Source organism: Hemitrygon akajei, chromosome 5 (genome assembly GCF_048418815.1).
Source record: "Hemitrygon akajei chromosome 5, sHemAka1.3, whole genome shotgun sequence".
In the NCBI taxonomy this organism is placed as follows: Eukaryota; Metazoa; Chordata; class Chondrichthyes; order Myliobatiformes; family Dasyatidae; genus Hemitrygon; species Hemitrygon akajei.
In genome coordinates this window covers 42,147,862-42,175,811 of record NC_133128.1, presented here as the reverse complement: position 1 = coordinate 42,175,811, position 27,950 = coordinate 42,147,862, and the positions used below count along the sequence as shown (strand labels likewise).

General features: G+C 40.6%; 1 protein-coding gene and 1 long non-coding RNA gene across 2 annotated transcripts in view; one reads left to right on the top strand and one right to left on the bottom strand.

Annotated features, from left to right (window-relative positions):
- The window catches only part of LOC140727687 (uncharacterized), a 76,118-nt gene extending 62,957 nt beyond the window's left edge, over nucleotides 1-13,161 (top strand). Inside the window, exons 2-3 of the long non-coding RNA XR_012098899.1 lie at nucleotides 2,066-2,156; nucleotides 12,430-13,161. This is a non-coding gene — a long non-coding RNA (uncharacterized lncRNA). The remainder of the gene's footprint in view (nucleotides 1-2,065; nucleotides 2,157-12,429) is intronic.
- Nucleotides 1-26,864, bottom strand: part of gpr156 (G protein-coupled receptor 156) — an 83,550-nt gene extending 56,686 nt beyond the window's left edge. Inside the window, exon 1 of the mRNA XM_073045341.1 lies at nucleotides 26,704-26,864. The gene's annotated coding sequence lies outside the window, so the exon portion shown is untranslated. The remainder of the gene's footprint in view (nucleotides 1-26,703) is intronic.
- Nucleotides 26,865-27,950: the final 1,086 nt, after the last annotated feature.

The window sequence follows — 27,950 nt, the reverse complement described above, 5'->3', positions numbered from 1 at the left end:
TCTATCTATCTACTCAATTTGCTGACTCACTCTGGATTCCATGTATTCTAATCTTCTGGCCAGCCTAGTATGCAGAACCTTATCAAAGCCCTTGCCAAATCCATGTTGACAATGCTTATTGACCTGCCCTTGTCAACTCTGTTGCTCATTTCCTCAAAGAAAAGGAACTTGATAAAACTCGTGACTGATGATATCCCACACACAAAGCTTTGCTGGCTGTTGCTGCTTTTCCAAAGGACTTAGCATTCTTACCAGTAACTTGCCCACCACTAATGTAAGGCTCACTGGCCCGTAGTTCCCTGGCTTTTTTTTGCAGCTCTTTTTAAATAAATGCACAGCATTGGACATCTTCCCGTCTGTGGGGAAACTACAGTAAGACTTTTTTTATGCCACGATCAAATATTATTTTGCAAGGGTCCATGGACCACCGGTTGGAATACACCTGCTAAAGCCCAAGGGATTTATCCACCTTTATCTGTTATAAGATTGCCATAATCACCTCCTCCATCATGTCAAAATGCTTAAAGATATCACAATTCACTTCTCTGAACTTACAGTCCATGGAAATACAGACTGTATTTAGACCTCACCCATCTTCTGTGGCCCTCCACGTATATTTTACCATAGTGATACCTACTCTCTCCTGAGTTGCCCTTTCATTATTTCTATACTTATGGAATCTCTTAGGATTTTCCTTTATTTTATCTGCTAGGGATATCTTTTGGTCCATTTTGCCTTCCTGATTTCCTTAAGTGTAGGCCAACATCCCTTATACCTCTCAGGTGACTTGTCTTCACCAGATATAAGCCTCCTTATTCCTCATCAACCAGTGTTCACTAATCCTTTGAGACCTTTTCCTTTATATTAGCAGGAACAAATTAGCCTCAAAAAGTCTTCATCTTCAATTTTAAAAGCCTTCCACTTGCCAGATGCCCCTTTACCAGTAACAGTCTTGCCCAAACAACCATTGCATGTTCCCCTCTACTGCTACCAAAAAAAAACTTTGCCCCAATTCGGGACTTTTAACTTGTGTCTGTCCTTTTCAATAACTATCTTGAAACTGTGGCCACTGTTCCTGAAGTGTTCCCACACTGATACATCAACCACTTGCCCTCCCTCATCTCCAAAGAAGAGGTTGAATATAGATAGCCCTTTCTCAAGTAGGGCCTTCTACATATTGTTCCAGAAAACTTTCTTGCATGCACTCTGCCAATATTAGGGAAGTTAAAATCAACTATTATTCACTTACCTCATGGCAATTTCCTCTTGTAGTTGCAATTAGAAACATAGAAAACCTACAGCACAATACAGGCTCTTCGGCCCACAAAGTTGTGCCGAACATGTCCCTACCCTAGTAATTACTAGGCTTACCTATAGCTCTCTATTTTTCTACACTCCATGTACCTATTCAAAAGTCTCATAAAAGACCCTATCGTATCCGCCTCCACCACCTTTGCCGGCAGCCCATTCCACGCACTCACCACTCTCCGCGTAAAAAAACTTACCCCTGACATCTCCTCTGTTCCTGCTCCCCAGGACCTTAAACCTGTGTCCTCTTGTGGCAGCCATTTCAGCCCTGGGAAAAAGCCTCTGACTATCCACATGATCAATGCCTCTCATCATCTTATACACCTCTATCAGGTCACCTCTCATCCTCCGTCGCTCCAAGGAGAAAATGCCGAGTTCACTCAACTTATTCTCATAAGGCATGCTCCCCAATCCAGGCAACATCCTTGTAAATCTCCTCTGCACCCTTTCTATGGCTTCCACATCCTTCTGGTAGTGAGGTGACCAGAACTGAGCACAGTACTCCGTGGGGTCTGATCAGGGTCCTATATAGCTGCAACATTATCTCTCGGCTCCTAAATTCAATTCCACGATTGATGAAGGCCAATACACCGTACGCCTTCTTAACCACAGAGTCAACCTGTGCATTCTTGCTGATGACTGGAGAGGCCTGCCATATGATCAAGCTCAATGCAGAGGATTAATATCTTTGATCTCACAATTGATATATATTTTTAAATAGAGATCCTGGCTTATTTTCAGTTCCTCTTTATTTTAGGTATGACATTATACCAAGAATTCCCTGAAAACCGGAAGCACTGTTTTGAAGAGAATGGAAATTATTCTCAGTGTAAATAAAAATTATAGAGGTAAAGATTAACTTTATTTGCCACATGTACATCATCTGTGTCAAATCAAATCAGCAGGGATTGTGCTGGGCACCTGCAAATGTCACCATGCTTCCAGTGCAAACATAGGATGTACACACTTACTAACACTAACCCGTACGTCTTTAGAAGGTGGGAGGATATTGGAGCACGTGGTCACGGAGAGAACGTACAAACACTTTATAGACAGAGGCGGGAATTGAATCCTGATCTCACAGTGAAGCGGGGTAATCGCTACACTAAGGTGCCACTCCACATTAGATATAGAGATCACTTAATCAGCTTTATCAAAACAAATTATCTCACCATTATCAGTATGTAATAGGAGCCTGCTATGTGACAATTTGCTGTCGTTATTCTGGAATGTTTCATTTACTGTAAAGTTCTTTAGGACATCATGCAGTCATAAATGGAAATCCTTCAGCAACCTAAAAACAGGAAGCAAAGGAGCCTGAAAACATTAGTAGTGTATGTCTGCATTCTGTGGGTATGAGCAGACAGCCAAACCAAAACTGACGAATAGACAAGTGAAACATTATATTAAAACTACATTCACCCAGATGCTGATATTTTAGGTTTGTGTGCCAAGATACAAATTCTAATGTTTATAAATAGCCTAGAATTTCAAAGTTCAAGGTATATTTATTATCAAAGTAAAAACCCTGAGATTCGTTTTCTTGTGGGCATCCTCAATAAATTCACAAGAGAATAATAACCACAATAAAATGAATGAAAGAGTGAACTTGGGTGTTCAACCAGTGTGCAAAAGACAACAAACTGTGCAAATACAAGAAGAAAAATAAATAAATAAATATCAAGAACGTGGGATGAAGAATCCCTGAAAGTGAGTCTGTAGATTGTGGGAACAGTTCAGGGATGGGACAAGCGAAGTTGAGTGAAGTTATCCCCTTTACTTCAAGAGCCTGATGGTTGAAGGGTAATAACTGTTCCTGAACCTGGTGGTGTGAGTTCTGAGGCTCCTGTTCCGTTTCTCACTGCAGCAGTGACAGTAGAGCACGATCTGGGTAGTGGGGGTCCCTGATGATGGATGCTGCTTTCCATGTAGATGTGCTCAATGGTGGGGAGGGCTTTACCCATGATGAACTGGGCCATATCCAATATTTTTTGTAGTGTTACGTACCCTGTAACTGGGTCACTTACCAGCAAAGATAGAGAGGTCTGTTGAAGTCTGATGGTACTATTTTTAACAGTATTTATTGATAGAAATACACAAAAATAATATCAATGCAAAACACACAGGTAATATACGTCATCAATACTAAATCTAAAAGCGCGGGTATAATAATAATCAATAAGAAATAGCTCTATCGTTGCCTAGGGGATAATGTATTGTCCGATGGAAATATAAAAGTCACTTTAGTTCAGTCAAGCTGTAGGCTGTAGCCTTTGGTTGGAGAGAGAGACGGGTTAAAACTTGCCCATTCCTTTTATGTCAATCCCTCGAGAGTCGTTGGGAGTTGAGTTCCCCATTGTTAGCTAAAAACCGTTTTTCCGTGGCAAAGGCCACCAATTCCGGGGCAAATGGAAGCGGACGCACGTGGCCTTCCACCGGCTTTCGCTATTATGGGATCGCTAGCGTTTCTTCTGGTGCGTCTGAGGGGCTGTTCCCCCAGACCCTCTTTTTATCCTGACTCACAGGGTCGCAGATGTCGATCAGGTTGGGATGATGCAATCCCTCCACCAACCTCCCCCTCGGTTCATTGCCTGGGGTAGGTTTCGATGCATCGTGCAGGATGCAATACACAAGTCCGTCTCCAAGAGACAATAGCCGGTATCAATGGGTCCGCCTTTCGGAGGCCAGGACACATTCCAACTCTTTGTGGATTCTGCATGTCTTTCTCTCATTTCCTGTGTCCCCTGAACTGACTTAATAGTGATCTTGCGATTCTCACAAAGGAGGGGGCTACCCCGCACCCTTCGGCCCCTCAGAGCTGTGGCACATTCGTAACAGTAGGATCTTCCATTCAAGGGCATTGGTATTTCCATACCAGGCTGTGATGCAGCCAGTCAATATACTCTCCACTACAAATCTATAGAAGTTTGTCAAAGTTTTAGAATTTGTTCCAAACACCATAACACCAATAATGTTATAAAGTATGGCTCGCCTTTTTATGCATTTGGCAGCTCATTTTTAGCCTTCATCAGTCCAAGAAGTTTAACAACATTCTAAATGCATTCCAAAAAGCATTTCATCATTAGTTTTAAATAATCAATAATGTACTTCCTGGGAAATTTAATTTGCTTTGCTTTTTTTATCCACTTGATTATCTGGCTGCAAATATTTACAAATGTGCTACTGCACAGACTGAACACAAAAATGTTTATTCACTAAGGTTGCAAACACAGTTCCACATAAACCATGGTTTTTGCAATATTCAGGATGTATTTTTTGTACCTAGCTCAATGAATCTTTTGGAACAAGGATTGGGCAATTTTAAAATGCACAAAACTACTCCTGGATTATGTAAAATAATAGTCATAGGAATGATTTAGCAAAGAAGGAGCCCTTTGTCTGATTAAATCTAAGATAGCTTGGGGATGCAACCCTGATACCCTCCTGACCAGGGTATAGGGGATCTTGACCAGCTTGGCTTCTTTCCATACATCTTTATACCCGTTACACTCAAGTCTACCTGACATAAAATACAGCTGGTCATTTTTAAGATTTACCTACACTCAAAATATCCTCATAGAAGGATCAGAAGTGGAGAGAGTGAGCAGTTTCAAGTTCCTGGGTGTCAAGATATCTATGGATCTAACTTGGTCCCAACATATCGATGTAGTTATAAAGAAGACAAGACAGCAGTTATACTTTGTTAGGAGTTTGAAGAGATTTGACATGTCAACAAATACACTCAAAAACTTCTATAGTTGACCCGTGGAGAGCATTCTGACAGGCTGCATCACTGTCTGGTATGGAGGGGTTACTGCACAGGACCGAAAGAAGCTGCAGAAGGTTGTAAATCTAGTCAGCTCCATCTTGAGTACTAGCCTACAAAGTACCCAGGACATCTTCAGGGAGCGGTGTCTCAGAAAGGCAGCATCCATTATCAAGGACGCCCAGCACCCAGGGCATGCCCTTTTCTCACTGTTACCATCAGGTAGGAGGTACAGAAGCCTGAAGGCACACACTCAGTGATTCAGGAACAGCTTCTTCCCCTCTGCCATCTGATTCCTAAATGGACATTGAAGGTTTGGACACCAACTCACCTTTTAAAAAAATATATATACCGTATTTCTGTTTTTGCATGCTTTTTTGTAACCTTTCCCTAGGTATTTGCCCACAAATGTGTCATGAGCCACAGTTAGTTTTCACTCTCTGCCTCCACACCAAGAAAAGATAGTCCACATGAAGCTGGAATCAAGCCTTCAGCCATTCCTGCTTGCACAGTAACAAGGGAAGCACTGAAGCAAGATGGTGCACATTAGTTCTCGGTGTTTCAGAGTTCAAAGAGCTATGTTCTGTTGTATATGATGGCAGGTGATTCATTCAAAGGCAAAAAGGGACAGATGATGCAGAATATAGTTGAAGAGATTTGTAATCAAATAGAAATAAGCTTAAGGTAAAGACTGTAGATGCTGAAAATCTTAAATAAAATATACTGGTTAGGACAATATATTTGAAAAGAGAAACAGATGTAGTCTTGCAGGTTGATAAACATCCAGTTTTATTTCTCATTCTGCAGAACCTATCCCTGGTCTTATTTTAGAACTAATCCAAATCCTTTTGAAAACTTTAAAAATATAGAGTAGCTGAAATCCTCGGAAGAAGCATCATACTAGCTCAAAGTGAATAACTTGATAGGCCGTTGTAGATCACTACACATTATAATTAAACTTGTTTTTCATACCAATATCAGCAGTACAAAGAGATAACAGAACATGGATTCCAAAGCCCAGTGGTGAGCAATGATCTGCTTGAACAAATATAGCTGAACACAAAGTGCAAGCAACCACTTTAAATAAAAAGGAGAAGACAGCATCAGTGGAATGTAAAACCTATTCCTATAAAAGAAGTTTCATTGTTTGTTGATTAACTTCCTTTGGCAAACCATTAATTATCCATTGTAGAATTAGTAAATGAATTCTTCAGAAATAAAATTCTTTAGCTTTGATAATTTTCTACTCACATAGACACAAAGAACACTCCCCCCCACCACACACAGAGACAGCTTTTCCAACAAGTTTATATTTCACAGAATTTAGACGTTCCAGGAAACCGGACAAATGTAGATAGGGTTTCAGTTCTTTTGATTGTGACCTGCTTCAAGAAACTAAACTTCCAGGCAATAAGCAGAAGGTGCCATAGAAATACTTAATGTTAATCAATGCGATTTTGCATAGCCAAAGGTGGCACTTTGTGAGAAGAGGATGAAGTAACAACATACTGATCAGAAGTTCGAACCATTGTTGTTCTTTAAAAGCAGACATTGGACCTATCAGAGTTGCTTCAGTGCGTAAAAATAAACTTCTGTCAGGTCCAAAGCCCATTTCTAAAACTAGTGAAGATTCAAATGTTCAATTTTCCCTGTGCTAAAGATGCATTTATGCAAAATGTTTCTACCCCATGATTTTAACTCTGCCTGAAAAATAAATGTCCAGAAAATCAACGAGTTCTCTATAAAGAAAGATGGGAAAACCCGGGAAAATAATTGTACAAGTCAGGAAAACAATGGTCTCACAATATTTAGTATTCAAGCTGCCAAAAAAATATTCTTCCCTGGTCAGTAAGTATCACAGATGTCATGCTTTGTAACTCCAAAAACTAACTGGTGAAACACGGAGCTGCACGTGTATATTTACTTTGTTTTACTTTTAGTGAGGCACGCACTTATGATGTGTTGGCGTAATGACGTATGCCATTCATGTAATTCTGCATTCAACCCATAATGAATTATGTAAACAAAGAATGCTTAATCAAATAATATTTACAATATTACCCAAATGTTACTGAAATATTAAATACACAGCTTTCCTCCATACATGGCTATAAACTTCACCTCAATATAGATCTCACACACACACACACACTCACTCACACACACACAAAACCCTACATAATACAACTACTATATAGACATCTGCAGCATAGTGCATTTTAAATCATTCCGTTCGGGCCTGATGATTTAATCACAGCGAAGGATTTCTTACTTTTCTGGGATAACATCTTTCCTGACTGGAGGTGGGGTGGGGGAACAGCTTGGCAGGTGAGACTTGTGGCTGTAAAACAATCACAGATTCTGGGGCCTCTACCGTTATGGTTGTGGCAGTTGACTCTGGGACTGCAGAGAGTGGTTCTGACAGCTCTGGGTACTTCTTCTCTAACAGTTGACTCTGCTCTGCCCAACTTATTGATGAGTCATCTCCGGACGATATCAGACGCATTCTCCACTGTGCAGGAGAGTGGTCCAATTCTGTCCTTAATCCTTCCAAGTACCCACTTTTGATCACCGCTGTAGTCCCTCGCCAGGACTGCTTGTCCAGGAGTGAAACATCAAACCGCCTTGTTTGAGGAGCCCTCAATCTGTATCAGCTGTTTATCCTGCATACTCCTTCTGAGACTGGGTTTGAGGTGATCCAGGGACGACTGACTGGTGGGTTGTTGGTTGTGGAGTGTGCTGCACTGTGATATGCAAGGGGGAAAGAGGCGAGCTTCTGATTCACTGCCAGTGTATGTGTTCTGCTGACAGTGCTTGCAGACTCTGGATAAACCTTTCCACCAAGACATTTGTAACTGGGTGGCACAGTGCAGATTAAATACATCTTATTCCATTTATGTTCAGGGATAACTTAAACTGTTCGGTAACAAATTGTGGTTCATTGTTACCCGTAGTTTTGGAACAACAGTCATTGAGAAGAGGCTTGTCAACACATCGACAGTGTGTGGGGCTGTAATGGGGGCCGTTGGGAACACTTCCGGCCACTTTGTAGCAACATCCACTGCTACCAAGAAATTTGTGCCCGTGAGTGGTCCGGCAAAATCCACAAATTCCTCTGCCCAGGCAATGCAGGCCATTCCCAGGATGGAGAAGTGCTGCTGTCCGCATCTCCTGGACATGTTGCCATCCCGTGCTTGGTGCTCAGTCTGATCTGTCCCAGGCTTCCAGACAAAGTTTTGAGCAAATGCTTTGATTTTCACTATGCCTATTGACCGGCATGAGCTGCAACACTTTAGCTCTTAGCTGGGATGGTACAACAACTCTCAATTCTCATATAAGGCAACCTCCATCAAAGAACAAGATTATCCAGGCACTGGTAAACGCGGAGGAACTGGAATTTCTGCTGCATATTCCAGCCATTTTGTGTTGCCGTGTGGACCTGAGACAGTGTGGGATCTTTTCTGGTTTCCCTTTGGATCATCTCTGCTGTAATAGGGAGACTTCCGATTTGCATTAGGGAGAATATGTCAAGAGAAGTGTCTTCTTTTGTAAATTTTCTGGTAATTCTTTTTCCAAGGGTGAATGGGACAATCCATCAGCATTTCTGTGATCAGTTGTCCTCTTGAATTCGAACTTGTTATTGTGTCCCTCAAGAAACAGAGCCCATCTCTGCATTCACACTGCTGCTGTTAGTGGAAAACACTTTAGTGGATTGAAGATGGACATCAGTGGTTGATGATCAATAAAGAGGGTAAATTGTCTCCCATTATAGTACCATTGAAATGTTTTACATCCCAAACCAGACACCAGGCCTCTCTGACCATCTGTGTGGAATTTTTCTCTACAGTGGTAAGGGAACATGATCCAAAGACTATGGGGTGTTCACTTCCATCATTCATAACATTTCTGCTTATTGATTATTATCGCCAGATACTCATTGGTTACAAACCCATGAATTTTGTCTGTTTCCTGCCTTTTTAAAAAAAACTCAGTTGTCCCTCTGCTTTTCCAAAGAAAGCACATGCTGCACTTTATTACTTGACCGCTTCTTTCCTTTTTGAAGAAAATATGCTTCTTTTAAACTCAAAAATCTTGCTGCGCTTCAAAGGTAGGTTGTCGTGTTGAGTTCTTTTAAAACTTACTCGTTGCCACTGCTATGTCTTGTAGCTCCAAAAACTGATCAAAGGGAAGACATGGGGCTGAGGATTACATGTACACTTACTTCGTTTTACTTTTAGCACCTTTGACATTGTGGCATTCACATACTTTTACAATAACTCATAATGAAATATGTAAACAATCAAGAATGCTTCATAAAAACAATATATTTCAATGTTACTCAAATATTACTGAAATATTAAATACACAACAAGAGCCAACATTCATCATTAAACTGTGCAAGAATTTGTCGGCCTGGATTTTGCAATTGCATAGATCTAAACTCCACATTCTTATCATTATATTTGAAACCGGCAGCGAGTTAAACATTTCTGTCTAAAGATTAAAGGGAAAATCCTAAACTTGCCGCCAACAAAACATTCATTCTCTTCAGCCCATACACTTTGAAGTTTACTCCTCTGCAGTCAAGGGTAATCATTTGAACTAAGATCTATTCCAGGAGCTTATGCTACTGTTACTGTAAAATATCTTTATACTTTTGCCCTCAGTTACAAGCATAAGTGAGTTTTTAAAATGGTATTCAAAGTCCCGATGATTGCTTAGCAAACTAATTGGTGCTATAAAATGGCACTTTAACTGTAAATTACTCACAAAAATAAGGCATTTAAACATTGTTACAACATTTGATACTTTGCCTATTCTAATCACCTTTCAATCATTCTATATTTAAGGTCTTATTTAAAATTATGCTGATAGTTTGCTCATTAGGAATTATTTAACATTAATCAACTAGCTTGATACTACCATAATGAACCTCGAAAATCTGCAGAAGGTGCTGGGCCTTTGGACTCCTTTCTTTGAGGGTGGGCGGATATCTTGTTGCTTTGCTATTAACATTTGTGCACACTAATGCATCATCAGTATAAATGGGTCAAGACTTTAATTCCTGCTTATTAGTGAAAAGAAATTAATTGTCAATTTTGCATTGAAGTAAAATGGTGAAATGCTAACACACTCTACACCAAGCATACCTTTTTGTTCAATTTCCCAATCTTCCACAATGAAATGACAATTATTAACTTAATAGCTTGTTTTATTCAACATAAATCCATTGTTTCAGACCAAAGGGAATGATTTTCAATCCTTATACAGAATTTTGTCTATATTATTATCACTCTTCCCCTACGTTAACAGATCATCTGAATCTAAATAGTCTGTTCCTTCCACATACTGTCGATGCTGGAAATCCAAACAGCACACACAAATTGCTGGAGGAACTCAGCAGGCCAGGCACCATCTATGGCAAAGAGTATAGTCAACATTTTGGGCCAAGACCCTTCGGCAGGACAACATCGACTGTACTCTTATCCACAGACGCCGCCTGGCCTGCAGAGTTCTTCCAGCATTTTGTGTGTGTTGCTTACTGTGTTCCTTCATTAGTTCCTTGAGAAAATGAGTTATGAAACCACCTCTCTTTCAATGCTTAACTTCAATCTCTCTGCTATCAGTGTTAAATTTGTTTTATCCAGTGCTTGTGCAGATTAAAGTCTCCCATGATTGTTACATTAGAACCCCTAAATTCCCGATTATATAATACCTTACACTACCATTAAAGTCTGGGTGTTCATTGATTACCTCATCAATATTTTCTGTCCTTTGATGTACCTTACCTTCACCCAAACAGATTCCACTTGATTTTCTGAGCTAACATCGTTCCTCGCCACTGCCTTCATCCCCGTTTCATTTTGCCATTTTGTCCATCTCTTTTTAATGGTTAGTGTACTGGAATGTTTAATTCCTAATCTTGATCAGCTTGCAAGCTTCTATCAATGGATTTATTTAATATGTTAGAATTAATTCTTTGTACTATTAATTCACTTACTTTCTTTTGAAAGATGCATGTAATCAGATAAGAAGGTTTCATCATTGCCTCTCTACCATTTTTCCTGATTAATTCTAATAGAAGGCACACTCTTATGTTTGCAAGCACCATCCCTTCTTGATAGGCTCGATACCCGCCTTGTTGCCTTGCACCATAACTTGTCCTTTCTTTAACCTTGTAGACAGAAGGACCTAGGTACAGATTTCTCCCCCCAGAAGTGGATAATGGAGTAAAGCTGTGAATTTGAAGTTCTCACTTGATATTCCAAGGACATTCATATCCATTTTAGGAAAGTTAGCAGCCTAATATAGCTAATTGACAGATAGACCTCAGTATGTGCGGTTGGGAGACTGTAGGTCTGACACGGTGGTCAGCAGCACAGGGGCGCCGCAGGGAACCGTACTCTCTCCGGTCCTGTTCACCCTGTACACATCAGACTTCCAATATAACTCGGAGTCCTGCCATGTGCAGAAGTTCGCTGATGACACGGCCATAGTGGGGTGTGTCAGGAATGGACAGGAGGAGGAGTATAGGAAACTGATACAGGACTTTGTGATATGGTGCAACTCAAACTACCTGCATCTCAATATCACCAAGACCAAGGAAATGGTGGTGGACTTTAGGAGATCTAGGCCTCATATGGAGCCAGTGATCATTAATGAAGAATGTGTGGAGCAGGTTAAGACCTACAAGTATCTGGGAGTACAGTTAGACGAGAAGCTTGACTGGACTGCCAACACAGATGCCTTGTGCAGGAAGGCACAGAGTCGACTGTACTTCCTAAGAAGGTTGGCATCATTCAATGTCTGTAGTGAGATGCTGAAGATGTTCTATAGGTCAGTTGTGGAGAGCGCCCTCTTCTTTGTGGTGGCGTGTTGGGGAGGAAGCATTAAGAAGAGGGACGCCTCACGTCTTAATAAGCTGGTAAGGAAGGCGGGCTCTGTCGTGGGCAAAGTACTGGAGAGTTTAACATCGGTAGCTGAGCGAAGGGCGCTGAGTAGGCTACGGTCAATTATGGATAACTCTGAACATCCTCTACATAGCACCATCCAGAGACAGAGAAGCAGTTTCAGCGACAGGTTACTATCGATGCAATGCTCCTCAGACAGGATGAAGAGGTCAATACTCCCCAATGCCATTAGGCTTTACAATTCTACCGCCAGGACTTAAGAACTTTTTAAAAGCTATTATTAATGCTTTTTGAGATAGTGATTTAGATGCATATCATATTTTTTACTGAGTTAAGTATTGTATGTAATTAGTTTTGCTACAACAAGTGTATGGGACATTGGAAAAAAGTTGAATTTCCCCATGGGGATGAATAAAGTATCTATCTATCTATTTTAAACACAAGGGATTCTGCAGATGCTGGGAATCCAAAGCAACACACGCAAAATGCTGGAGGAACTCAGGCAGCGTCTATGGAAATGAACAAACAGTTGACATTTCGGGCTGAGACCCTTCTTCAAGACAACTTTAATCCTGTTCTTGCCAGATGTCCACTTGTGATAGCAGTTACTAAATAACAAGAAAGGGAAGAAAAGGTGGATATCTGCTCCCACTTTGACAGACAATATTTGACACTCCCAGCTGTCACATTTTTCACTTGTGCCGGATAACCGTGGATTCAGCAGAAATGAAGCTCACTAATATAGGATTAAATACTTGGCCGCTGTGAACACAAAATCTATGAATGTTCAGCTCTAAGGAATGTGCCTTAAGACAGGCTTTTAGACAAATGGATGTAATTTACTTGATTGTCTAGAAACCCCTGCTGCTGCAATATTATTAAAAAATTAATAGACTTTACTGTAATAATGTCACCAATTGCCAATTTAAAGATGTAATTTAATAGCCAATTAAATCATATGTAATAGAGACTAATTAATACATATCAACTTTGAAGATAATATGAAGGTAAGAAAAATTAATTATGGTTCTAATAATGGAAATGGTGTAATTATTTACTATCAGTGCTTTTACAAGCTGGTCATATCAGTTTTGATAATGATTACACAGACCAATAAGATTAGAATTCCTTATCCATGCCCTTTAAATTGTATTGGTTAAGCAGGGGGAAAGCATGGCACTGTGAAACAAATCAGAACTTCTACTTTCTGCATCTGATCTAATAAAATAGTCTAATTCAAAGAAGAAATTTGGTTACATTCAGTCCCAGTGCAAACATACATAAGAAAGAAGAATGTTAATCTTTTATGACTAAATATGTAAGTTTTCAGAAAACAAGTGGAATGTTTTGTGCACCTGGTAGGCATCAGACCTGCCAAGACTACCATTATAAAAGCCTAGAAGTGGGTAACCTCCTTCAGTGAGTCAAAATGAGGAAGGCCACCCAGCCAGGAGAGAGTAATCTCACAAGACCAGTGTCTCAACAATTGGAGGAGACGTTCCTCCTAACGGGCAGAGGGACAGATCAACTCACAAATCTGCCGGTCATGTTCATTAAGTGTTTGATTGGCTCGATCGACAGTAAACACCCTGCTTACCATCAGTCTTCACTACTACATCACCTTAAAGTGAAGCCATGTTCAATTTTATCTTTGCAGGCTATTGGAAGATATCCTCTCCTTTCCCCTTGCCACGACAAGCAGACAAAGTGAAAGGAAACAAGTGTGCAGTGATGGTAATTATGATTATTATATTTTGTAACTCCAAAAATTAAAACGAATTGGAACATAGAAAATATACAGCACAATACAGGCCCTTCGGCCCACAAAGCTGTGCTGAACATATCCCTACCTTAGAACTATCTAGGCTTTACCCATAGCCCTCTATTCTTCTAAGCTCCATGTACCCATCCAGGAGTTTCTCAAAAGACCCTATCGTATCCGCCTCCACCACCGCCGCCTGCAGCCCATTCCACGCACTTACCACTCTGTGTGTAAAAAAACTTAACCCTGATATCTCCTCTGTGCCTACTTCCAAGCACCTTAAAACTAAAGTATTTCGTGCTAACCATTTCAGCCCTGGGGAAAAGTCTCTGACTATCCTCACGATCAATGCCCCTCATTATCTTGTACACCTCTATCAAGTCACCTCTCATCCTCCGTTGTTCCAAGGAGAAAAGGCCAAGTTCACTCAACCCTTTCTCGTAAGGCATGCTCCCCAATCCAGGCAATGTCCTTGTAAATCTCCTCTGCATCCTTTCTATGGTTTCCATGTCCTTTCTGTAGTGAGGTGACCAGAACTGAGCACAGTACTCCAAGTGGGGTCTGACCAGGGTCCTATATAGCTGCAACATTAACTCTCAGCTCTTAAACTCAGTCCCACAGTTGATGAAAGCCAATGCACTGTATGCCTTCTTAACCACAGAGTCAACCTGTGTAGCAGCTTTGAGTGTCCTATGGACTCGGACCCCAAGATCCTTCTGATCCTCCACACTGCCAAGAACCTTACCATTAATACTATAGTCTGTCATCATATTTGACCTACCCAAATGAACCACCTCACACTTATCAGGGTTGAACTTCATCTGCCACTTCTCAGCCCAGTTTTGCATCCTATAAATGTCCCGCAGTAAACTCTGACAGCCCTCCACACTATCCATAAGACACCCAACCTTTGTGTCATTGGCAAGTTTACTAATCCATCCCTCCACTTCCTCATCCAGGTCATTTATAAAAATCACAAAGAGTAGGGGTTCCAGAACAGGTCCCTGAGGCACACCACTGGTCACCGGCCTCCATGCAGAATATGACCCATCTACAACCACTCTTTGCCTTCTGTGGGCAAGCCAGTTCTGGATCCACAGAGCAATGTCCCCTTGGATCCCTTGCCTCCTTACTTTCTCAATAAGCCTTGCATGGGGTACCTCATCAAATGCCCTGCTAAAATCCATCTGCCACTTCTCAGCCCAATAAAAGTTGAAAGCAAAACAAGGAGCCAGAAGATAAACATGGTGCTGTACTTCAGTTTTTTACTTTTGCAAAGAAAGAATACTGCCCTGAAGAAGTAAAAAACATGCTGTGCTTTTTTAAAGCTCTAATGTCTCACTGTGCTTCAACAGGTAGGTAGTCATTCTAGGTTCATTTTTAAAAACTTCCTCATCACTGAAATGGAAAAATTTTTGGGTTCATGATCAGTGAGTATGGAGTGATATTAGTCATTTAAAAAGGAGCAGGAATTGCTGGATACATCAGACTGACATGTTTGAATACAGAAAAAAGATAACTGGAATATGTATATGGAACGGACTGAGCAGTATTTAAAAGCAAATGAAATAGCCAATGAGAAACGAGTACCAGTTTCACTGAGTGCATTGGGTTTAAAGGCATAAAGTTTGCTTTGAAGTTTAACAGTTCCAACCAAACCAGCTGAAATGAGCTTTGCTGATATTGTGTAAGTAATGCAGGAACATTTAGAACCGAAACCATTGTTGATTGCAGAATGCTTTAGGTTTCATAAGTGGAATCGAAGGAAGGGTAGTTAATTTCAGTATACGTGGCTGAATTGAAGAAGTTATCTGGGCATTATCAGTTCAATGATGGCCTTAATGATGCACTGAGAGATCATTTAGTTTGCAGAATCCTACAAGAAAGCATTTAAAAATGGTTCTTAACTGAAGCACAACTTACATTTAAAAGAGCAGATGAAATAGCTGTATCAATGGGAAAAAAATGGAGATGCAATTGAGTTGCAGTCAGGAATAAAAGTGAGAATGAACACAGTGTGATACTATTGAGGCAATGGTTCATGTATGCCAGACCAATGCAGATTTAGGCTGAACTTCCAGAAAATGCAACAAATAGGACACATACAAAGAGCATGTTGGGCTGACAAAACTAAATGGTCTGCACAGTGACAAGAAAAAGCTAAAAAGTCAAGTTGTAGTTTCAGAAAGAGCACTAATCTGCATGCTGCTAATAAAAAATCTGATAATGATAAGAGTGACACAGGACTGATTAGCCTTGAGATTTACAATGTGAAAACTAACAATGGACAAGCAATGTAGCTTACGCCAGAAGTAAAGAGCAAATTAATTAAAATGGAATTGGACACTGGTTTAGCTGTTTCAAGTCATTCCACAAAATAAGTTTGAGCGGCATTTTAAAGATACTAAACTGAAAGCTGTGGGAATGACATTTGTAACAATGAAATACAACAACCAACAAGCCACACTGGCTTGTATGTGGTAAAACAGAAAGGCAAGCATTGTGAGACAACTACAATTTGATTGGAGATGCAGCCTGAAATACAGCCGACCAAAAGCAAGTTAAGATTGGTACTGGATGATGCCACAACTGTGTCCATGAACCACTGGCCCACAGAAGGCAAACGGGTTTTGGTGTCAACCTCTGTGCCTCTGGTTGGAAAGCACATTGGACCAAGGAGGGACCATGCTTCTCAGAGGAATCATGAAAGCAGTGGTCCGACTACAGCAGCTTTGTTGGGTAACTTATTTGATATGTTAATCAGGTTATTACTTGTGAAATTTGGCTTAGTTTAAAACTGGAAAAAAGTTCAATGAGCTTCAGAAAAGTGGCAAGCATTTGGTTTTTGTGAGTATAAAGAACGTGACTCTATTCTGCGTGCATTAAGGTTATTGCAGGAATTTTAAGTGGGAGACCAAGATGTAGCCTGGACCTCATTGAAATCAGTGAACTAAATGAAAACATTTCTTTATGAATACATTGCCTGGGGGACATCTCAGAACAACGAGCAGCAAACCAGGGGACAAGACAGATCTCCACTACAGCCGTTTGGAGAGGAATGACCATCGCCTGCTAGCACTCACATCTACTGTGATGGAAGGGTTGGAGAGGTTGTTCATGGTCATGTTAATTCCTGCCTGAGCAAAGACCTGGACACATTGCAGTTTTTCCCCTACCGTCTCAACAGGTCTGCAGCAGAGGTAAACTCACTGACGCTCCACTGAGCTGTGGAGCACCTGGACAACAGCAATACTTACGACAGGCTGCTGTTTCCCAGTTACAGCTCAGTGTTCAACACCATCATCTCCTCAGTACAAATAACAAGCTGCAAAACCTGGGGCTCTGTACCTCTGTTTGCAACTGGATCCTCATTGGGAGGCCACAGACAGTGCAGATTGGAAAAACAGCTCCTCACAGCTGACAATCAACACAGATTCAACTGATGCTCAAAGATGCATGCTTATCCCACTGTTCTACTCTCTCTACACTCAGAACCACGTGGCTAGGCGCAGCTCAAATACTATCTATCAATTCACAGATGACATAACTGTGGTTGGCAGAATCTCCAGGCAGACAGTAGTCAGGAGTGAGATAGATCATCTGGTTGAGTGATGTCACAACAACAACAACCTTGCCCTCAATGCCAGCAAGACTAAAGAACTGACTGTGGTCTTCAGAAAGGGGGAGTCGGGGGAACACACACAAGTCCTTACTGAGGGGGTCAGTGGTAGGAAGGGTGACTTGGGCAAATTTCTACAGTGGAGAACATTCTGACTGGTTGCATCACCACCTAGTATGGAGGCTCCAGTGGGCAGAATTGGAAGAGGCTGCAGAAGGTTGTAGATTCAGCCACCTCCATTAAGGGTACAATCCTATCCATCATCTAGGACATCTTCAAAAGGCAGCACTTCAAGAGGTGGCATCCTCATTAAGGACCTTCATCATCTGGGACATGCCCCCTTTTCACTACTACCATCAGGGAGGAGGTACAGGAGCCTAAAGGTGGACACGCAACCTTCCATCAATTTACATTTGCCTGCATCTTAATTTTGAAAAGATTATAAGTTATGAGCTCTCAAATCAGACATTACTATAGCAATGCAAGATAACTTCCCAGCTATATTTACGAAAGAAGCTGCAGAAGGTTGTAAATCTAGTCAGTTCCAACTTGGGCACTAGTCTACAAAGTACACAGGACATCTTTAGGGAGCGGTGTCTCAGAAAGGCAGCGTCCATTATTAAGGACCTCCAGCACCCAGGGCATGCCCTTTTCTCACTGTTACCATCAGGTAGGAGGTACAGAAGCCTGAAGACACACACTCAGTGATTCAGGAACAGCTTCTTCCCTTCTGCCACCTGATTCCTGAATGGACATTGAAATTTTGGACACTACCTCACTATTTGTTAAATACACAGAATTTTTGTTTTTGCACATTTTTAAAAGTCTATTCAATATACATAATAAATAAACAAGTAAATCAATTATGTTTTATTTTATTTGTTATTATTATTCTCTCTGCTAGATTATGTATTGCATTGAAATGCCGTTGCTGCTAAGTTAACAAATTTCACATCACATGCCAGTGATAATAAACCTGATTCTGATTCTGAAATCCCAACATGTTCTTAGCGCATTTCCTGATCACATACTTCATAATTACAGAAAACTGTACAAAAGTTTCTCTGTGAGTTTATGATGAATCCAAATGTTAGCTTGTCACTGACTTTACATGGTGCTCATTTGTTAAAACAGTCCACTGGGGAAGTTTATAGATATTCTCTGGAATTATATCTTATCCCATTACAAAATTCCAGTGAAGAAGAAAATGTAGCTAAAATCAAATCATTGTTGTAGGTCGTGCTTCGAAAATGGATGTGATCTGAAGTATAATTAAATGTTATTTTGCATGGAATTGTGCCAAAATGCAGCCATGCTGATAGACATTACAAAATAGCTTTGTTTACCACTGCCTAAGTCTCTAATTAGACTGAAAATAGCACATTAAACCTTTGATGCTACATTACAGACGAAACAGCATTGCCCTTGGCAATGTAAACAGTCATCGGGGCCAGATTAACTACATCTCCACATATCACATCTGAGCAGAAATAAAATTTAAAAAATAACACATCAATCTTCAAGTTAGATGACAAAATACTTTGATCGAGGTCTCAACAACTGAACTATATTTAGGGCTTGAATTTTTCAGTTTTAACTTAGTAAACATTTAGCTTTTTAAATTAAGTTTCAGTGATAACAGTATTTTCCATTATTATTCTCACCAACACAATATGTAAACAGGATACGCATAAATTGCCATGCAATTTAGGAGTTTCATCGGGGTCTTGGCATTTCTTTTTTTTTATGACTCACTGTACTTGCTATGCATTGCATATCACTTTCAGATCTCCAGTATACAGCCACCATCAGGGATCCGTAGACTTTAGAGTTCAAGGTCCCTCGGTTCCTCAATACTTCCAAATACTTGGACAATTGCTCCAAAGCTTCCAAAATGTGTCACCCCACATTAAAATCCATCATCTACTTTTCAGCCCTTTTCACCCACTCATTGATATCTCTCTGTGGCTATTTTCCGCACCATGAACAATTCTGCTCATCGTTATGTAATCTGCAAATTTACTGATTGTGCCTCCCACATCTTCAACCAAATTATTAGATATATTTCAACCAGCACTGAATTGTGTGGTGCACCACTAGTCATAGGCATCTAATCACAAAACACAATGTTCTACCATTACCCTCTTTCTCCTGTTGCCAAGATAATTTCAGATCTGGTTTGCCGACTTGCACTGATTCTATGGGCCTTAACCCTTTGGACCAGTCATTATTGTGGAACCTTGTCAAAGGCTTTTCTAAATTCCATTTAATCACAGCCACCACCCTACACTGATACACTTACCTCTTCAAAGAATTCAACTAAGTTGGTCAGTTAGGATCTGCCGCAAGCAAAGTCACCTCTGATTAGTCCCCGAGTGGGCCATTAATCTACTCCTAAGAATGTTAAGCATCTGCCCTATCTCTAATCACAGATCTACAGTTACAAAGCTTTTCTCTGATACATTTCATGACATGTGCTGCCCTCCAGTCAGCTGGTACCTCAATGGACCCAGCTAAGATTTGAAAATCTTGGGTTGTTGCGTCACTTTACTTCTGAATGAACAGAGTTCACACACCAATCCAACGAACAATTCTCTAACCACAGTTGTGAGGAGAAGTCAGATAATGATATTTCCCCGTGGAAAAACTGCAACTGGATGCATGTCCTTCTGAAGATCATGATTATCATAGCATCTCTAAGGTCCCCTAGCTTGTCCTCCGATTCCCAGGGGGTGATATGGGGTTGTAAGAGATTGAGAATGTATATTGAAGTTCCTCTCCACCAAGCTTTAGAACTTCAGCAGTGATATTTTCTGCCCCCAAGACTTCGTTGCTTTCCAATTGACATAAGTCCTTATCAACTCCTTGTTGGTCTAATGAGCTGGAATAGCCATCTTATTGTGGGATGGAGTGAAGGACACCAGGGTCAACGATGGAATTTTTCAATATGTTTTTTCCAGCAGGTAATGACTCCTTAAGCTCTCCTCTGAGTATTTGGAGACAGATGGTCCTGATAGCAATGAATTATTCACTCATGCCATGGTTAAAAGCAAGCTGGACCTCCTATGCTTTTTCTACCCACTGTGTACGTTTTATTCTGCCTTGGATAAAGTGCTTGGAATGGTCTCATCATAGCATTTTGTCTCTGCAAGGATGTCCGCATTATTTGTGTCATGGTAGGACAGTAACACTTGGACTGAACACTGCCTGATTGTTATGTTCCTCAGCTCGGCCCCAGCCTCAGCTCAACAGTGGCAACACAGACACTGCTGCAAGAAAATCAAAGTTCAGTTTCTCAAAGCAGCTCTTCTGGGCCTGAACGTCAAGCCTGGGTCCAACTTATTAGACCATAAGCTAAAGGAGCAGAATTGGGCCATTTGGCCCATCGAGTCTGCTCCACCATTTCATCATGGCTGATCCATTTTTCTGAACCCCAATCTCCTGCCTTCCCCCTCCCACACCCCCAGTACCCCTTCATGCCTTGACCAATCCATAATCTATCAACTCTGCCTTAAATATGCATAAAGACTTGGCCTCCACAGCTGACTACGGCAACAATTTCAACAAATTCTCTACTCTCCGGCTAAAGAAATGCCTCCTCATCTCCGTTCTAAAAGATACCCCTCTATTCTGAGGCTGTGTCCTCTGTTCTAAGACTCTCCCACCATAGGAAACATCTTCTCCACATCTGCTCTATCAAGGCCTTTCACCATTCGATAGAATTCAATTAGGTCAGCCTCTAATTGATGCAATCATGAAGAAGGCACACCAGCTACTACACTTCATTAAGAGTTTGAGTAGATTTTGTACGTCACCAACGATTCACAGGCATATGCCCCCCCCCCACCCCGATGAGGCCATCTTCAAAAGGCAGTGCCTCAAGAAGGCAACATCCATCATTAAGGACCCTCAGCATCAGAGACATGCCCTCTTCTCATTGCTAATATCAGGGAGAAGGTACAGGAGTCCAAAGATGCACACTCAATGTTTTAAGAACTGCTCTTCCCCTCTACCATCATTTTTCTAAACTGTCCATGGACCCATGAACTCTATCTCACTATTACAATAAACACAAATGATTCTGCAGATGCTGGCAGCCTTGAACAACACACACAAAATGATGGAGGAACTCAGCAAGTCAGGCAGCATCCATGGAGGAAAATAAACTGTCAATGGTTTGGGCTGGGATCCTTCATCAGGACCAGGAAAAGGGCGGGGGGGCGGGTGAAATCCAGAATTAGAAGGAGGGCTTCCTCTATTACCACAATGAGGCCAAACTCAGGTTAGAAGAGCAACACTCATGTTCTGTCTGGGTAGCCTGATGGCATGGGCATCGATATCTCTGACTTCCAGTAATTACACCCCTCTCCCCCTTCTCGCTTTCTCCATTCCCCATTCTGGTTTCTTTCCTCCTCTTTCTCCCATGGTCAACTCTCCTATCAGATTCCTTCTTCTTCAGCCCTTTACCTCATCCACCAATCAGCTTCTCACTTCATCCAGCCTGCCCCACCCACCCACTTTCCCCCTCACTTGGACTCTCTCCTATCACCTGCCAACCCCTCCCCCCCAACTTCTTATTCTGGCTTCATGCTCCCTTCTTTTCCAGTCCTGATGAAGGGCCTCAGCCCTTAAACGTCAACTATTTATAAACCCTCTGTGAATGCTACCTGACTTGCTGAGTTCCTCCAGCACTTTCTGTTTGTTGTGCTACCTCACTATTCCTCCTTTACACTATTCATTTATTTTTTTTCTTGTAACATAGTAATTTTATGTCTTGCACTGTACTACTGTCACAAAACAACAAATTTCACAGCATACAAATGATAATAAACTTGATTCTGATTCTCTGGCACTGCCTCTGAGACAACTTGCTGACCCCACTGGCAGAAGCCACGGTGTTTCCAATGCTCTTAAGTGGATGGTAATTAACATCTCTGGAGATACTAAGATGCTCTTGGCTCTCTTGCCAGAAAATGTGAAGCAAACGTTTCGCGAAATTACTGGGTAGAGAGGTGAATGCACATAGCTATTAGTGTGTCCTCAAGTAAGATTTTAAATTAACATTTATTCCATCATAAAATAAAAACAAAGCAACTAATTTAGTATAAGAGTTTCATTGTGTATTAGTTGGTCGCTGCTTTGTTCTGCTGTTCAGCTTTTCAATGTGTCTTTTGTCCTGCAATTTTTTCCCCCATTTCATAAGTACGGAGTCAAACACTATAGTTACCAACCATTTGTTTCCAAATACTCCAGACACAGGGTAACAAGCTACTGCATTTATATTGAATGACCAACTCTTAGTGATTTTTCAGCTCAAGCATTTTACACTCTTCTGTAGGAATTGCCCTCTACCACTATAATTTTAACAGCTCATGCACAGGCTGCTGAAGTTGCTTCAAGGTCAGTGCCACCTTGATATGTTTACAAAATTAGAATGGGCAAACTTTTAATGCATTCATCAAGAATTTCCTTCTCTTTGGGCTTAATATAGATATTAACTCAGAGGCAATTGAGCAGCTAACAGAGCATTTCGATGAATGTGCTTATGTTTTCATTCCACTTTTTTTTTACAATAAATTCAAAGTTCATAATCATATAACATGGTTGTTGAGAAATGTCCTTACACCCAGGAGTAGCCAACCACTCTGCAAATCCATGCAGAATAATGTAAACTAACTGTTGGCATGATTTTAATCATTCTACTCTACAACTAGTCCACATTTTTGGCACTTTGTGCTTTATTGTCATGACAAATTTGAAAACCTCCAAATAAGTGTTAAAGGAATTAATTAAATGCAAGGTCTTTCTTTTGCTGCTGGGAATGAAAACGAAAACATAATTAAGCCTTGAGCTCAAATGGATTCGGAATGTAAACACAAAGTACACTGCAGATGCTGGGGTCAAAGCAACACACACAACAAGCTGGAGGAACTCAGCAGGTCGGGCAGCATCCGTGGAAACAAACAGTCAACGTTTCAGGCCGAGACCCTTCGTCAGGATTCAGAATGTAGTTTTCTGTTGTTTTGGGTGTGATTAATAATGTGTACAAATAAAAGTTTACTGTGTCCCATTGGGATTTCATGGACTAAAGTTACCCACGTTCGCTGGGACCAATAAGCAGTTGCCAGAGTTCCAGCACAATGGGTAAATAAGAATATTTAGAATCACACTCAAAATGTTGATAATTAAACCAATGAATGTGATCAATGTAAGTAAGTAATCAAAATGTATTATTATCTTAGTGCTCACAATAGGGGTGAGGTTTCCAGCCCATAATATGTAGATTTGGATGGGAAAGAGTGGTTGGAGTTGAGCAGTGATTTGCAGGGACAGAGTAGTCTTAGGAGCTTTCATTCCATACAGTGCCTATGAAAAGCATTCACCAAGCCCCCCAGAAATTTTCATGTTTTATTGTCTTATAACATTGAATCAGTGGATTTAATTTGGCTTTTTTTGACACTGATCAATGGAAAAAGATTCTTTCGTGTCAAAGTGAAAACATATCCCTACAAAGTGATCTAAATTAATTACAAATATAAAACACAAAATAGTATTCACTCCCCCTTTAATATGACTCACCAAATCATCACTGGTGCAGCCAATTGGTTTTAAAAGTCACATAATTAGTTAAATGGAGAACTGTGTGTAGTCAAGGTGTTTCAATTGATTGTAGTAAAAATACATCTGTGTCTGGAAGGTCCAAGAGCAGGTCAGTCAGTATCCTGGCAAAAACTACACCATGAAGACAAAAGAACACTCCAAGCAACTCTGCAAAAAGGTTATTAAAAGGTACAGGTCAGGAGCTGGATACAAGAAAATTTCCAAGCCACTGAATTTCCTTTAGAACACATGCAAAATGCTGGAGGAACTCAGCAGACCAGGCAGCATCTATGGAAAAAAGTACAGTCGACGTTTTGGGCCAAAACCCTTCACCAGTCCTGAACGCAGGGAAATCCTGGCGGAAACCTGATGCAGTCTGCCAGCGAACTGTGACTTCGAAGAAAAGTTGTTTTCCAGCAAGACAATGACCCCAAGCATAAAGCCAAAGTTATACAGGAATGGCTTAAAAACAACAAAGTTAATGTCCTGGAGTGGCCAAGTCCAGACCTCAATCCAATTGAGAATTTGTGGATGTCCTTGAAAAGGGGCTGTTCACTCACAATCCCCATACAATCTGACAGAGCTTCAGCAGTTTTGTAAAGAATGGGGAAAAATTGTTTTATATTTGTAATTTAGATCAATTCATAGAATTTTTTTCTCTTTGACACGAAAGAGTCATTTCTTTTGATTAGTGTCAAAAAAGCCAAATTAAATCAACTGTGATTCAATGTTGTAAAACAATAAAACATGAAAACTTCCAAGGGGGTGAATGCTTTTCATAGGCACTCTAGGTGGTCAGGAATTTATTCATTGAGATACAGTGTGCAATATGCCCTTCAAGCTGTACCACCCAGCATTGTCCCGATCTAATCCGAGCCTAATCATGGGACAATTTACAATGACCAACTGACCTTCCAGTTGGACTTTGGACTGCGAGAAGAAAAACCATAAACTCCTTACAGGTAGCTTTTTGGAATTGAACCCAGGTTACCTGTACTGTAAAGTGTTGTGCTAACCACTACACTATGATGAATTGAAATGTGAGGAAATTTTTTTTTGTTGTTTTAAATCGGGGGTGGCTAAGAGAGACAAAAGCCCATTACAAAAAGAGTAACAAGGTAATGTCAGATTTATTAGAATATCTTCCCCAGAGCAAAGAATCAAGAACCATTGGAGTTCGGGCTTAATCACAGGAATCTGTATTATAAATGAATAGAAAGTATCGTTCGTTCAGTGTTCCAGTGTTAGGCACACACAGTCGGGAAGTCAGGTAACACAGTTACAATATTTAAAAGACATTTAGAAAGGTACATGGAGAGGAACGGTTCAGAACAAGGGTTCTCAACCTTTTTGATGCCATGGACTCCTACCATTAACAGAGGGGTCCGTGGACCCCAGATTAGAAACCCCTTGTTCAGAGGAATATCAGCCAACCATAGGCAAATGGGACTAGCTCAGGCAGTCAATGACATACAGGGCTGAAGGACCTGATTCAATGCTGTATGCTTCTATGACATAATGATTAATTGCATGGGGAAGGGGAATAGTGAAGATTCACCAAATTAATGAAGAGTTGAGGGAGCTAGGTCAAGGGATATGTTTATAGCCTAGCAAGTATAGAAGACTGATCTGCTGGAGGGGTTTAACAGTTCACAACAGGCACATACAGTAAACACTGGGACTATCCTGACCAAATGGAAACGATCAACAGCATTTTAAGGCCCATTTTAAGAAGGACAATTGAAGTATTTTTTCCACAATAGGGCTGCAGTAAGGTAGAAATCTGGATACAACTCCTAGAATGGTCTGGAAAACAGAAGGTTCCAAAATTCAGATCATTTTTGACACACAAGAATAATGAGAAATGAGTCAATACAAACAAAGAGGAATGGACTGTGACGGATGCATGAACGATGAAGCAGGTTGGAGAACTAAAACCCTACTCCGAGTCCTAAGGCGCTCCTCCAAACAACTTGAACTAGAAGACCTTTACACTAGAGAGCCCAGCCAATTTTAATAATTATAAATTCCAATAGATGTAAAGCTTTAATGGTCCATCAATAACGAAGTAGACAACTAGAGTGAAATCAATAGCACGAATTTACCATCAACTCAGATTACACCACGTAGTTGTCTTCACCTGTTTATGCGTCTTCAGAGGGTTCGGTGACGGACCTGGAGTCCGAAGCGTCTCGATAGAAGCGGTGTCTGTTTCTCTTTGCACAGATGCTGGGTTACCTACTCGGTGCTTCCAGCATTTTCTGGTTGTTTCAAAATTCCAAAACCTACTGTTAGTTTTCAACCTGAAAGAGGGCTTCTAGTAACGTTACCTTAGATTTCCCCACAAGCTCTCCTCCCATTTCATCTGCCACTCATCTCCCCTCTTCACCTTTCCCACCCTGTAACACCCTTAAAGACAACCAGCTTGCTTCTGATTGATTCCACAATTAACTACTACACCAAATTACAAACTTGCGTCAAAAACAACAAAATAACGTTCATTTTTTTTTCAGGATTCAGCAATTACAAAGATCTGTTTGTCAGCAATAAGATTCAAGGTTTTATAATTTTGTAAAGTTAGACACAATCTTTTTAATATCATAATTGAATGAGATACAATAGCAATTTCGGAAACGTAGAACAATTGATTACTGCTGCTCTCAGAAAACATATAACGATAAAGGTTTTCAATTGCTGTATTAAAGTCGGGAATATTTCCCAAAACTTTCAGAAATACCTGCAGTATCGCCCGATACATCTCCAGATAACAGCACGTCCACAGAATTTATAAAGGTGCTGCTTCTGTGGGAAGAGTCATGTTTCTCAATTTTCTAGTTGTATTGCACTGGTATCACTGAAAGACCTCCGCCAAGTTAGTCCTGAATTGGACCATTTCAAAGCTGCTTCTCAGGATAGAAACACGCCAACACCTTAAAACCCTCCGAACTGCAGCAGGAACTGGTTTAATTAAAGGGAAGGAGCTTCGCCCTTCGGGCTTTTTTTTAAGTCGGCAACGAGGTTTTATAAAATTGAAACAAATATCGGGGCAAGACAATAATTAAAGTCAAAATAAAGGAAATAGCTTCAGGTATAAATTGCTGAATCTACTCAAGTTAACAGAGTCAAATTTAATGTTAAGAGTATAGAATTCCGTTCTGGCCCATGTATGAATGAATCCATTGCTCCCCAAGTAAATGATCATGTTACAATATGAAACTCCACTGTGAATAGTCAGCTAACATTAAAAAAAAACATTTTTGTTATGGATTAAAAAGTACATGCTATGCTACTGAATTTTCTACTTATCTATTCACTATTTTGACATTAACTAAATGAAACCACACAGGAACTAACATTTCTAAATTCCCACACAATAGTTGGCATGGGTAATTGGGCTGATGGACTTGTTTCTGTACTGTGTGTCTCCTGCACGCTATACGGTACCTACCAGGTATCCGAGGAGAATACTGATTCTTCCAGCTCTAATTTTGATCTGGTGAAGAGGTATTACTTTCAATCATTTTAATCTGCAATATATACTGTACAAGCTTATGGCTGCTATTGCTTAATCACAGAATCACCTTGCCTTTGAGATATCTGGAAATTACCATGATCTTTCACAGACTGGCCTTTCCATTAGTGATGTTGCCGACAATTTTACCCAGTTTTGGAATTCTGTTCTTGTACATTCATCAACTCATGATTGAAACATCCGATTCGTTCAGTCATTCTGCACTTCCAAGTAAGATACTGGATTGAAACTGGCTCAACAGTCATCTGTCCAGATGGAATAGCAGGGACCTTCCAGGTGGAAGAGTTTGAACTTCACTCCCAGCAAGTGGAGTCTAGAAATCTGGTTCAAAGCTCCAGTCTCAGGGGATGGCTGACTGAATAGCTCTTTTGTCATGGAAACTCACATAACTCTCCATCACATGAATCTAAACATCAAACCTGTTGTTTGAAAGATGGATATGGCCTGAAAGA